The sequence below is a fragment of the Octopus sinensis genome, linkage group LG24 (genome assembly GCF_006345805.1).
Source record: "Octopus sinensis linkage group LG24, ASM634580v1, whole genome shotgun sequence".
Lineage (NCBI taxonomy): Eukaryota > Metazoa > Mollusca > Cephalopoda > Octopoda > Octopodidae > Octopus > Octopus sinensis.
Window position 1 is genome coordinate 7525500 of NC_043020.1, and position 15000 is coordinate 7540499.

The 15000-nt window shown below is 41.7% G+C and overlaps 1 protein-coding gene across 3 annotated transcripts in view; it reads left to right on the plus strand.

Moving 5' to 3' along the window:
* LOC115223948 (doublecortin domain-containing protein 2-like) overlaps positions 1-15000 on the plus strand; it is a 145463-nt gene that overhangs the window by 54481 nt on the left and 75982 nt on the right. The window lies entirely within an intron of this gene.

The following is a 15000-nucleotide window of genomic DNA, read 5'->3' on the forward strand; positions in this document are numbered from 1 at the left end:
CATTATTCTACTAAACACACCAATGAATTTTCTCATCTTACTAAATATATCGATTTAATCACTAACATAGGTGGGTGAGGGGCGGTAGGGGTGGTCTGCCCCTGGGTGGCACTTTTAAAGGGGCAGTACTTTTGGGTCTGTTTTAGGTAATATGTGTTTTTTGTAGGGTCTGAGAAGCAGCAAACAGAAGGGCCACCCTGGGTGGCATACACACTAGCTACACGGGTGGATTTAATTGTTATGGGATCGTCACCACCAATAGCTGTGTCCTCATGTCATTCCATTTGTACTCATAGATGCACATGTGGCTGTGGGGTTAAGAAGTTTGCTTCTCAATCATGTGGTCTTGGGTTCAGTCCCACTACATGGCACCTTAGTCAAGTGGGTTTGGTGGAGAAAAACTGAAAGAAGCCTATTGTATATTTATATATATATATATATATATATATATATGTAGGTCCCGGGTTGAGTCGGGGTTAACCACAGTAAATAAGGTACTCAATACATAGCAGAGTAAATTAATTTATTTTATAGAAGGAGCTTCTACAGGACTAGAACTGTTTCATTCAAAAGAAATCATCAGCTTCCTGATGATTTCTTTTGAATGAAACAGTTCTAGTCCTGTAGAAGCTCCTTCTATAAAATATATATATATATATATATATATATATATATATATATGTGTGTGTGTGTGTGTATGGTTGTTTTTGTGTCTCTTTGTCTTGACATCATGTGACGATCGTGTGGAGGTGCGTGGCTTAGTGGTTAGGGTGTTGGACTCAGGATTATAAGATTGTGGTTTCAATTCCTGGAGCAGGTGAGCAAAACACTTCATTTCACGTTGCTTCAGTCCACTCAGCTGGCAAAAGTGTGTGACCCTGTAAAGGACTGGCGTCCCATCCAGGTGGGGCATTTATACGCCACAGAAACCAGGAAACTGATCGTTATGAGTTGGCATGACTCAAAAACATAACCTTACCATGTGATGATCGTAAACGAGCATCACTGTCATACAAGTGGGGTTGTTTGTTTTCAGTCTTCCATGAAGAACATGTCTAGCCATAGGGAAATATCTTACTTGGATACAAGTAAAGGTTAGTGATAGGAAGGGCACCCAGCCATAGAAAATCCAATAGCAGCCAAATCTTTCACAAACAACTATGTCTGATATAAAACAAAAAAGACAGGACAGTCATGGCCGGGATACCTTTGATCATAGGTCTACTGGATTAGAGTCGCCCTGGAGCTAAATGATAATACCATCACCACCACTACTACCACACAAACACTAATACATCAATAACACCACCGCCGCCGCCACCATTATCACCACCACTACCATCACCACCATCACAAGCACTAGTACATCACTAACATCCTCACCATCGCCACCACTACTACCACCACCACCACCACCATCACAACCACCATCACAACCACCATCACAACCACCATCACAACCACCATCACAAGCACTAGTACATCACTAACATCCTCACCATCGCCACCACTACTACCACCACCACCACCACCATCACAACCACCATCACAAGCACTAGTACATCACTAACATCCTCAACATCGCCACCACCACCACCACCACCACCATCACAACCATCACAACCACCATCACAACCACCATCACAAGCAGTAGTACATCACTAACAATCACAACCACCGCCACCACCTCCACCACCACCACCACCGTCTCCACCACCACCACCACCATCATTGCCACTATTAGACAAGCACTTACACCATCGCTAATAGCACCACCCTCACCACCACCCCCACCACCATCGCCACCATTAACATTACTAGTAACAACACATAAACATCAGCACCACGCCCCCCCCAAACCCCAAACCACCCCACCCCACATATTTAACCGACAGGAACTGGTTATATTGATTGAAGTTTGTTTAACAGGATGTACATACAACATGGTGGTGGTGGTGGTAGTGGTGGTGGTGGTGGTTGTAATTGTTGTGGTTTTGGTAGAGGTGGTGGTAGTGGTTGTTGTGGTGATGAAAGTTATGGTAAAGGTGTGGGGTGGGGGGAGTTATACAGGTGGTGGTGTTCTTATTTTTTTTTTTTCCTTTTCTTAAATGGGTATGATTTGAAGACAGTTTTGGCTGTTATTTCTAGCAGGGTATATGTGATCTGAAGAGATTCCAACAGTGATTTATCCCTTGTTGAGTTGGTAGTCGTGATGAAGATGATGATGATGATAGCGACGGTCATATTGAAGGCGGGGAGCTGGCAGAAACGTTAGCAAGCCGGGCGAAATGCGTAGCTGTATTTCGTCTGTCGTTACGTTCCGAGTTCAAATTCCGCCGAGGTCGACTTTGCCTTTCATCCTTTCGGGGTCGATAAATTAAGTACCAGTTACGCACTGGGGTCGATGTAATCGACTTAATCCGTTTGTCTGTCCTTGTTTGTCCTCTCTGTGTTTAGCCCCTTGTGGGTAGTAAAGAAATACATATTGATGGCAGCAGCGGTGGTAGTGGTTGTGATGTTGGATGGTGGTAGTTCAGTGATGATGATGATGATGATGATGAGCAAAAACAATTAATCGGAAATTCCACTTCTTTTATTGATCCACAGAAAGAGGAAACGGTAAAAACCAACCTTTGTGAGATTTGAACTTCGAGCATTAAAAAATAAAACACAAAATATTTGAATGTGCTTAATCCAACGCTCCATCAATTTGGTTAATCTTCTTTTTCTTTTAAGCCCTTCGCTCCTTAAAGAACATACACCATAGACGCCTTTTCTCTATTGTTCTCAAATCTTAAAATATCTTCTCCTTACCCAAGTCTTGTTGGCTTTGAATCGTCATTGATGCATTGGTATACATCATCATCATTACCACCATCATCATCATCACCATCATCATCATCACCACCACCACCATCACCACCACCACCATCATCATCATCATCATCATCATCATCATCATCACCACCATCATCATCACCACCATCATCACCACCATCATCATCACCACCATCATCACCACCACCATCACCACCACCACCATCATCACCACCACCACCACCATCATCATCATCATCACCACCATCATCATCACCACCATCACCACCACCATCATCATCATCATCACCACCATCACCATCATTATCATCATCACCACCATCATCATCATCATCACCACCACCACCAAATCATCATCACCACCACCATCATCATCATCAAATGTCCGTTTTTTATGATGGTATAGGTTGGACATTTTGACTGAAAACTAGTAAGCTGCTGAGTTGCTCCAGGTTTCAGTCTGATCTCGCATGGTTTCTCTTCCTAACGCCAACCACTCCAAGAGTGTAGTGGGTGCATTTTACGTGCCACTGGCACGTGTGCCAGTTATTTTACGCTGGCATCGGCCACAACAATGATTTCACTTGTCCTGACAGGTCTTCTCAAGCACGGCATATTGCCAGAGGTCTATACACAAACACACAATCCATGCAGTGGAAACATCCTTCCTCACCTGCTCCAGAGATGGCCAAGGTTGTCTATGGAAAAAACCAGTATTGCAGTGATGATGATGTCACATTTGCTTTTGGTGACATTTTTGACCAGTGGGACGAAAGGCCAGATCTGGCTGGTCTGAATGTAAGACAGGTAGAATACTTGGGCCAGAAGGTGGCGAGCTGGCAGAGTGGTTAGCACACTGGGCGAAATGCTTAGCAGTATTTCGTCTGTCTTCATGTTCTGAGTTCAAATTCCGCTGAGGTCAACTTTGCCTTTCATCTTTTTGGGGTCGATAAATTAAGTACCAGTTACACACTGGAGTCAATGTAATTGACTTAATCCCTTTGTCTGTCCTTGTTTGTCCCCTCTATATTTAGCCCCTTGTAGGCAATAAAGAAATACGAAACGTTAGCACACCGGGCAAAATGCTGAGCGGTATTTCATCTGCTGTTACATTCTGAGTTCAAATTCCGCCAAGGTCAACTTTGCCTTTCATCTTTTTGGGGTCGATAAATTAATTACTGAGCTTGATCTAATCTCGACTGGCCCCCTCCCTAAAAACTTTGGGCCTTGTGCCTAGAGTAGTCAAGAATACTTGGGCTGGATTTGGCTGGTTTAAATGCTAAGGGTTAAAGATTAAGTGATTGCTAAAATGGATATTTTATTTTGATGATGTTAAAGGCAGGATTTTAGAGAGATTTGGCCACCAGGAAGTTGAGTTATAGCCATACCTTGTGAGATTCTGGTGTTGTTGTTGTTGTTGCATAGCCTGGAGTCTGCCCTTGATCAGACTGTCCTAGAGTAGAAGGTGGTCAGCTGAATGATGAAGGGGGTCACCTTATTGATCCAGAATCAAGGTAGTAACCTGTCTCCATTGTAAGCTGAGGACCAAGGGTGAATATACAGGGTAATAGTGTGTAGGGTGTAGTGATGTGTGGTATGGTAGTGGTGGTGGTGGTGGTGAGTTGTGTGATATAGTGTTTGATGTTGTGTGATGTGATATTTTCATCATCATCATCATCATCATATTTTTCACCATCATTACTGCTACCACCACCAAAACCGTTGTCTCCCTATCATCACCTGGCAAAAGAGACCGATAGAATAAGTACTAGGCTATCAAAGAATAAGTCCTGAGGTCGATTTGTTCAGCTAAAGATGGTGCTCCAGCATGGCTGCAGTCAAATGATTGAAACAAGTAAAAGAATAATTGCTGAATGGCATCTTCTTCTAGCATGTTGGTGGCCTGTATACGCACTCCCTTGCCCTGAATATATATATATATCATCATCATCATCGTTTAACATCCGCTTTCCATGCTAGCATGGGTTGGACGATTTTGACTGAGGGCTGGCGAACCAGATGGTTGCACCAGTCTCCAATCTTGATTTGGCAGAGTTTCTACAGCTGGATGCTCTTCCTAATGCCGACCACTCTGAGAGTGTAGTGGGTGCTTATTACATGCCACTGGCAAACGACCTCGCTAATAATGTTTAATAAGTGATTGGGGAGATGCAATGGCCTAGTGGTTAGGGCAGCGGACTCGCAGTCGTAGGATTGCGGTTTTAATTCCCAGACAAATTGTTGTGAGTGTTTGTTGAGTGAAACACCTAAAGCTCCACAAGGCTCCGACAGGGGGCAGTGGCGAACCCTGCTGTACCCTTTCACCACAACTTTCTCTCACTCTTTCTTCCTGTTTCTGTTGTACGTGTATTTCAAAGGAGCCAGCCTTGTCACACTCTGTGTCACGCTGAATCTCCCCAAGAACTACGTTAAGGGTACACGTGACTATGGAGTACTCAGCCACTTGCATGTTAATTTCATGAGCAGGCTATTCCATTGATCGGATCAACTGGAACCCTTGTTGTCGTACTCGACGGAGTGCCACTCACTCATAAGCGATTGATAACACTTAGAAGAAGATGCTTCTTTTTCCACTTACGAAAAATGAATGGAGCTTTGATCAAGAGGAACTGATGTCGTTAGACAGCATCCAACGATGATCATTCCTCGTGAACATCTCATAAGTCTGCATACAAAAGTTCCAGTAGGAGAATGGGGGCTCGTGGGGTCGGAGCGTGAGCCATCTCTCTGCTTCATCTCATGTTTGTATTACGTCCTTGTTGTATCTCATTCAATTTCATTCGATTTCATTATCATCATCATCATCATCATCATCATTGTTTAACGTCCGCTTTCCATGCTAGCATGGGTTGGATGGTTCAACTGGGGTCTGGGGAGCCTGAAGGCTGCACCAGGCCAGTCAGATCTGGCAGTGTTTCTACAGCTGGATGCCCTTCCTAACGCCAACCACTCCATGAGTGTAGTGGGTGATTTTATGTGCCACCGACACAGGTGCTAAAATTTTAAAAGTCATATAATCATTGTGTGTCTGACCCCAATCAGGCTGTATTGTCCCCCTCTATGTTTGGGCCCTTGTGGCTAATAAAGAAATTGGGTGTTTTGATCCTGAACTGTAACACACTCCCATAGTGGGTTAGCAGGGGTAGCCACATCGAATGGCTCTGAGGGTCCACCCAGTCAAAATAGGAATGAAAGGGGTCCATAGGCAAAAAATGGTTGAAAACCAGTGGACTGTGGAATCTGTTTTATCCTGGTACCACAACAAGAGAAACAGACATGTCTTCAGGAGGACACAAGATGGTGGTGGTGGTGGTGGTGATGGTGGTGGTGATCGTGGTGGGGGTGACAATATTGTTATTGGTAGTAGTAGTGTTGAGGGTGGTGGTGGTGGGTTGGTGTTAGTGGTTGTGATGATGATGGTAGTGGTAGTGACGGTGCTGAGAGTGGTTGTGATGATGGTTGTAATGATGATGAAGATAATGAATCCTCGTTTGGCAGGCCTAGGGCTATAGTAGAATACACTTACCCCAGGTGTTGCATAGTGAGACTGAACCTGAATCCATGTGATTGGGAAGCAGGCTTCTTCTTACCACACAAACACACACACAACAAGCTTCTTTCAGTTTCCATCTACCAATATTTATCCTTTTTTTCAAGCTTGATACCTATTCTATTGCTCTCTTTTGCTGAACCGCTAGGTTACAGGGGTGTAAACCCACCGACACAGGTTGTTGAATGATGGTGGGGGACAAACACAGACACAAAAACACACGAGTATTTGAACACTTTGTCAATGCTCCCTTCTTCATTTTTAGTGTACACACACAAGCATGGTCCCGTGGTTAAGCCAGGGGTCTCCAAAGTGGTCAATATTGACCCCTGGGGAGAGGGGAGGGTCAAAAGAACTATTCAAGTGGTGGTGATGATGGTGGTGCTGCAGTTAGTGGTGGTTGTAGTGATAGTTATGATGATGGTGGTCATAGCGGTGGTGGTGGTGGTGGTGGTTTAGTTGCGGGTAGTTGTAGTAATGGTTATGGAAGTGGAAGCACTCCGTCGGTTCCGACGACGAGAGTTCCGGTTGATCCGATCAATGGAACAGCCTGCTCGTGAAATTATCGTGTAAGTGGCTGAGCACTCCACAGAAACGTGTACCCTTAACGTAGTTCTTGGGGATATTCAGCGTGACACAGAGAGTGACAAGGCCGGCCCTTTGAAATACAGGTACAACAGAAACAGGAAGTAAGAGTGAGAGAAAGTTGTGGTGACAGAGTACAGCAGGGATCACCACCATCCCCCTGCCGGAGCCTCGTGGAGCTTTAGGTGTTTTCGCTCAATAAACACTCACAACGCCCGGTCTGGGAATCGAAACCGCGATCCTACGACCGCGAGTCCGCTGCCCTAACCACTGGGCCATTGCGCCTCCACAATGGTTATGATAATGATGATGATGATCATGATCCCGTCACCCAACACCAAAAGTTATCGCATGGCACAATGCAGTGAGATGTGATTTTTGGATCGCTCAATGTTGTTGATTAACTGACTCCTTCCTGGTTGTTCCGGATTGAGCAGATCTATAACTAAAAGCGTTCCAACCATGGCCATCCCATCTTTTATTTAAAAATAAGGATCTTTTCGGTTTGGAAGGCAGTTTTTTAAAATAATTTCTAGGTAACTAAAAAATTTTAAACTTCGTATACTGGTAGAATGTGTTTATAAAACATCTTTTTCTCTTGGCTTTATTGAGAAAATTCTATAGTTTGTAAGATATTTGTTGTTTTTTTTCTTCAATTTCTGCAATTTCAACCAATCAATGACGTCTATTGAGGTAAAAAAAACATTCTGTGTCGTATGAACATGTCCCTTGTTTAAGAAACAGATTGGGTTTATTTATATTTGTGAAGAAAAAAAGATACCCTTCCTCCCACCCCTAATCCTAACCCTAACCCTAAAACGGATTGAAATGCAATAGATCGATACTAGGGTCATAATTATGGGTGACAATTTCATATGACACCGCTAGAAAAAACTGCCGTTCAAACCGAAAAGATCCAAAAATAATGCCCCCACAATCAGATCAGATAATCCGATTCATTCCTTTTCAAAATGGTTGAGAGCAATTTAAGATTTGGCTGCTATTTCTAGCAAAACGGGATCGTCGTTGGCTTGCGTGACATTGTATAGAAGTGACTGGCGTGGTTGGATATATTGTGCCATGCGATATGATTTGCTTCTAAACCAAGTTGTCCAAGACGTTCCAGCCAGGACCATCCTGCCAAAAAGGCCTACATTAGCCAAAATATTCTTTCATTTGTAGGCTTGGTTGTGTGGTTAAGGAGCTCGTTTTGCAACTGCCTGGTATCGGGTTCAGTCCCACTGCATGGCACCTTGGGCAAGTGTCTTCTGCTATAACTCCTGGCCGAACAATCCCTTGTAAGGGAATTTAGAAGGCAGAAACTGTGTGGAAGCCTGTCGTATTCTTCTCTCTCTCTCTCTCTCTCATATGTGTGCTTTTGTCCCCCACCACTACCTCTTGATAACTGGTGTTGGTTTGATTACGTCCTCATAACTTGGCCGTTCGGCAGAAAAGATCAAAAGAATAAGTATTAGACTATCAAATAAAAAAAAAACAAATAAAATAAATGAGAGAGAGAGGGAATGTCTTGGACTCGACTTCTTCGATTAAAACCCTTCAGTGCCGTGCCCCAGCTTGGTCGCAGTCCAATAACTGAAACAAGCAAAAAATAAAAATGGTTAGCTCGAGAGAGAGAGGGGGGGGAGGTTGAGGTTGGGATTTGGCTATTATTTTTAGCAGCTCAAGTGATCACATAGAGGCTCTCTCTCTCCCCCCGTGTTGGCTGGAGTCGTCCACTGGTGTTTTCTGTTGCTGCTGGTTGTTGTGTGTTTGTGTTGCTTGGCAACAGTTGCCCTCGGTTACCAGTGCGTGTGTTTTTATTTATTTGTTTACTTATTATATAAACAAAACAAAACAAAGAAGAAAAAAATTAGCAAACGGACAAACAAACAAACAAACACTAACCAGGTTTTGATCTGATCGGTTGTTACTGATTAGCGAGCTTTTAAAACACAACAGGACCAACACAATAGGAACGGCGGTTCTGAATAAAAATCTCCTTCCACGAAAACAGAACGAAAACAGGCTGACAAGTCAAAAGGACAGACGGGAGAGAAGAACAAAGGAAGACGAGGAAGGAGGGGAGAGAAAGAAGAACAAAGCAAGACGAGGAAGGAGGGGAGAGAAGACGTCGGAAGAAGAAGAAGAGGAAGAAGTAGTAAGGAGCGAGAAGTAGGTGAAGAAGAAGAAGAAGAAGAAGAAGAAGAAGAAGATCTAGATACAAAGCGGGCCACTGTATTTCTGGTGCCAACTTTGCTAATAGCTGGACATCAAGTAAACAGCCGTTGGCAGACAACTGTAGCTTATTAAAGTTTAAACAAGCCAGCTTTTTTAAGACAGTACCCCCCACAAGCAACCAGTTGCAGCTTGATTAAACCTTCCGACTTTCAAACACACCATTGGTCGTCATTAACGTAATAACCATCAACGTTAAACATACCAACTTACTGTGTAGTACTGTAGTATTTTATTTACGGTTTATGGGACAGAGCGAAGGTGTTGTTGTTGAGCTGTTGAAGGTGGTGCTATTAAAATTTAAACATTTGTTTTATACAGAGCAGTCGACATTTTATTACGACTATATACAAACGGTGTGTATGTATATACTCTTTTAATTGTTTCAGTCATTTGACTGCGGCCATGCTGGAGCACCGCCTTTAGTCGAGCAACTCGACCCCGGGACTTATTCTTTTGTAAGCCCAGTACTTATTCTATCGGTCTCTTTTTGCCGAACCGCTAGGTAACGGGGGACATAAACACACCAGCATCGGTTGTCAAGCAATGCTAGGGGGACAAACACAAACACACACACACACACCACACATATATATATATATATATATACATATATACGACGGGCTTCTTTTCAGTTTCCGTCTACCAAATCCACTCACAAGGCTTTGGTCGGCCATGTATGTATATGCACCAACTTCCTAAACAAACGTATATAGACCAACTATAAACACACCCCTATATACACACTCCTATATATACAGTCCTATATACACAGTCCTATATACACACCCCTATATACACACACGTATATACAACACACAGATACCTTTTTGCCGAACCGCTAAGTAACGGGGGACATAACACACCAGCATCGGTTGTCAAGCAATGCTAGGGGGACAAACACAGACACACACACACACACACACACACACACACACACACACACATATATATATATAATATATATATACATATATACGACGGGCTTCTTTTCAGTTTCCGTCTACCAAATCCACTCACAAGGCTTTGGTCGGCCATGTATGTATATGCACCAACTTCCTAAACAAACGTATATAGACCAACTATAAACACACCCCTATATACACACTCCTATATATACAGTCCTATATACACAGTCCTATATACACACCCCTATATACACACACGTATATACAACACACAGATACCTTTTTGCCGAACCGCTAAGTAACGGGGACATAAACACACCAGCATCGGTTGTCAAGCAATGCTAGGGGGACAAACACAGACACACACACACACACACACACACACACACACACACACACACATATATATATATATATATATATATATACATATATACGACGGGCTTCCTTCAGTTTCCGTCTACCAAATCCACTCACAAGGCTTTGGTCAGCTCGAGGCTATAGTACAAGACACTTGCCCAAGATGCCACGCAGTGGGACTGAACCCGGAACCATGTGGTTGGTAAACAAGCAACTTACCACACAGCCACTCCTGATATATAATATATATATAGGTCTCTCTCTTTTTCTGTATATGTCATGGGCCAACAGGTTTTTGGGGTCTCACTATACACCATAAAGTTAAACCCTTTATGGACAGGAAACCTATACAGGCGCAGGAGTGGCTGTGTGGTAAGAAGCTTACTTCCCAACCACATGGTTCTGGGTTCAGTCCCACTGCGTGGCACCTCGGACAAGTGTCTTCTACTATGGATGTATTTGTTATTTGTGTCTGTGTTTGTCCCCACTCTTCCCACAACCGCTGTTGGTGTATTTACGTCCCTATTGCTTAGCGGTTCGGCACAAACGACCGATAGAATAAGTTATAGGCTAGCAAAGAATAAGTACTGGTGTTGATTTGTTTGACTAATAGTGGTGCTCCAGCATGGCTGCAGCCAAATGACTATAACAAGTAAAAGGATAAAAGAAAGAATATATATATACACTACTCATATATATGAGTATATATATCTGTGTGTGTGTATGTATATAAGGTATAAATATGTATATTACATATATACACATATACACACACACACATACGTGCACATATAAGTACTGGTGTTGATTTGTTTGACTAATAGTGGTGCTCCAGCATGGCTGCAGCCAAATGACTATAACAAGTAAAAGGATAAAAGAAAGAATATATATATACACTACTCATATATATGAGTATATATATCTGTGTGTGTGTATGTATATAAGGTATAAATATGTATATTACATATATACACATATACACACACACACATACGTGCACATATACATGCATACATATGTGTGTGTGATTAAGAAGTTTCACTTTAGAACCAGGTGAATTCAGGTTCAATCCCTCTTTGCAGTACTTTAGGCAAGTGTTTTCTGCTATAGTTCCAGGCTAAACGGAGCCTTTCTTTGTATGTATGTGACTTTGCTGACGACTCTCATTTACACTCTTTTTTACAATCTCTTGAACAAGCCTCAAATTGTGTAGGTCTTTACCTCAATGAGTCCAAGACTGAATATGTAAACAAGTGCCTGTCCAACAGTGATTTCATCATCCATACTCTCAACAATACGCTCTTAAATATGGTTTCTGATTACAAATATCTTGGGTCATACATATCATCATCTGAAAAGGATTTTCTAACTAGAAAGGGTATGGCCTGGTCAGCCTGTAATGATATGCATAAGATCTGGTCATCAAATCTAAGTAGAGACTTCAAACTTGAAATCTTCAAAGCCACAGTCGAACCAATTCTACTATATGGCTCAGAAACCTGGACATTATCAAAGAAGCTTGAGAGGCAGTTGGATGGAACCTACACTCGCCCCCTTATGAGAGCTCAAAATCTCTCGTGGAAGCATCATCCAACCAAAGTACAAATATATGGGAAATTACCACCTGTATCATCTCTTGTGAAAGGTAGGAGAGTCCAGTTTGCTGGACATTGTTGTAGAGCTGAAAACGAGGTAATTTCTACTCTCCTCCTCTGGAAGCCATCTGCTCGCAATACCAGAGGGTGCACACTCTCCTACCCTGATATAATCTCCAGGGATACAGGCATCCAGCAACAGGACCTCCGTAATGCTATGAGTTCTGACGTAACATAGTAAATTCCATTGTCTCGACCACGGTCAAACAATGATGATGATGTGTGTGTGTGTATGTATGTATGTATATATGCATGCATGCATGCATCTATCTATCTACCTACCTACCTGCCCACCCACCCATTACCTACCTACCACCCACTTGGAAAACGGAAGGGTTAGCAACAGGAATAGCATCCAGATGTAAAACAATACCTAAATGATATACTGACCTAACCCATGCCAACATGAAGAAATAGACATAAAATAATGACAAAACAAAATTTCACAGTCCATACAAAAAATAAAATACACCAAGGGGAAATAACTCAAGTGGGTCAATGGATTTAGGTAAATAATTCCAGTGGATACATTAAAATTTATTGCATAGGGGAAGAAAACAAAAATCTAGTGGTAATTGTTTGCTTCTCTCAAAGAGAATATTCAAGTAATTGACACTGGTCAAGGAATTAAGAAATTAATTTCACACAATTAATTAAAAGGGTAGGAATTTCAGTTAATTGGGGGTTCATTATTAGCTGTCTTTCAGTACCATGGTCTTTAATTTCAGTGAGAGATGCAAGACCCCCTGTTGCTCTGTTCCCTTCTTTCATTTGCCACCCTTTTCTAATGAACCATCTTCCTCTCTGTCTGAACACGCGTGATCACGCGATCATGATTTTGGTGCCCCGACTGGGTGCGGTGCTTTCTGTTCTTAAGCAAATTATGTAATTCAATATTAATTTGTGATCACTCCAACATCCAACGCGTGGCACGCCTAGGTACCTAATGTCGATGTAACGGAGGAAGTGAGCTTATGTGCGACACAAACACTTGATCACTATAAACAAATCATCTGTGTGGTTGTTCGGCAAGAAATAGCAGAATCTTCATCTGTTGTTTAACTAAGGGGGAAAATCCATTATATATATATACATATTTATATATACATATACATATATATATAATATATATATATATATATATATATATATACATATATATATATATATTATATATATATACATATACATATATATATATATACATATATACATACATATATATATATATACATATATACATACATATATATATATATATATACATATATATATATATATATACATATATATATACACACACACACACCACACACACACACACGTATATATATATATATATATAATATATATATATATATATAGTGTGTGTGTGTATTTTATTCTTTTACTTGTTTCAGTCATTTGACTGCGGCCATGCTGGAGCACTGCCTTTAGTTGAACAAATCGACCCTAGGACTTATTCTTTGTAAGCCTAGTACTTATTCTATCGGTCTCTTTTGCCGAACCGCTGAGTTACAAGGATATAGACACGCCACAATCGGTTTTCAAGCTATGGTGAGGATCAAACATAGACATATAAACACACACACACACACACACACATATGTACACACAATGTGAAAAATAATGAGAAAGGATGAAAATACATTAAATTTTGTGCAGGTATGCCTTATAAGGGTAAGTGTGGCTATGTGACAACCTGTTCCCAGGTTCAAGGCACCTTGGATAAGTATCTTCTGCTATAGTTCCGGGCTAACCAAAGCCTAGAGAGTGGGAAGTGGATCTGATAGACAGCAGTTCTTGAGATATCTTGTCCATGGACAAACAAATAAACGCAACTGAAAACAATACCTCTGCCTTAGCCACTACACACATTTTTTCTCTCCTTGTTTTTTCTGTGTACCTTTCTGTAGAAGAGCGTAGGCTCGAAACGTAAAAAGACTTTTTCTATTCCTGAGCACTATACTAATACATCTGTTTGTTTTGTACACCACCTGCCTTCGTCTTTTGTTTTTTTCGTAAACTCTCCCTATATATATATATATATATATATTATATATGTGTTTGTGTGTGTGTGTGTGTGTGTGTGTGTGTGTGGATCGAAACAGTTTGATTCAAATTCATTGGTACTTTTCAGTTTCAGGCATGATGCTAGTCATCAGCCATTTTGAATCTGAATGACAGAAGTTGATTGTTATTACCATAAGGTGGACTGCGATTGATCGAGGAAGGTCATGTGGTGTCATGGTTTGGTGTTGGTATATGGGTAACATGAAAAATACTGCATGGTGAACAGGAAATTGACTGCATGGAGGACAGGAAATAGACCATGGGGGTGGTTAGAAGTCGTTCATGTTGTTGGTGGGGAAGTAGAAAGGGGCTGTATGTGCAGGTATATAGATGTATGTGTGGGTATGTAGATGCGCTCATATGGTTTTGCATGCATGTGTATATTGATGCAAACATGTGCATTTGTACATGGGCATGCACACACACACATACACACCTGGATGAACACACGTGTGCACATAAGCATATGCACACATACACACACCTGGATGAACACACATGTGCACATAAGCATATGCACACATACACACACCTGGATGAACACACATGTGCACATAAGCATATGCACACATACACACACCTGGATGAACACACATGTGCACATAAGCATATGCACACATACACACACCTGGATGAACACACGTGTGCACATAAGCATATGCACACATACACACACCTGGATGAACACACATGTGCACATATGCATATGCACACATACACACACACACGTACATACACAAACACATGCATATTCATTCATGTATATATGTATATG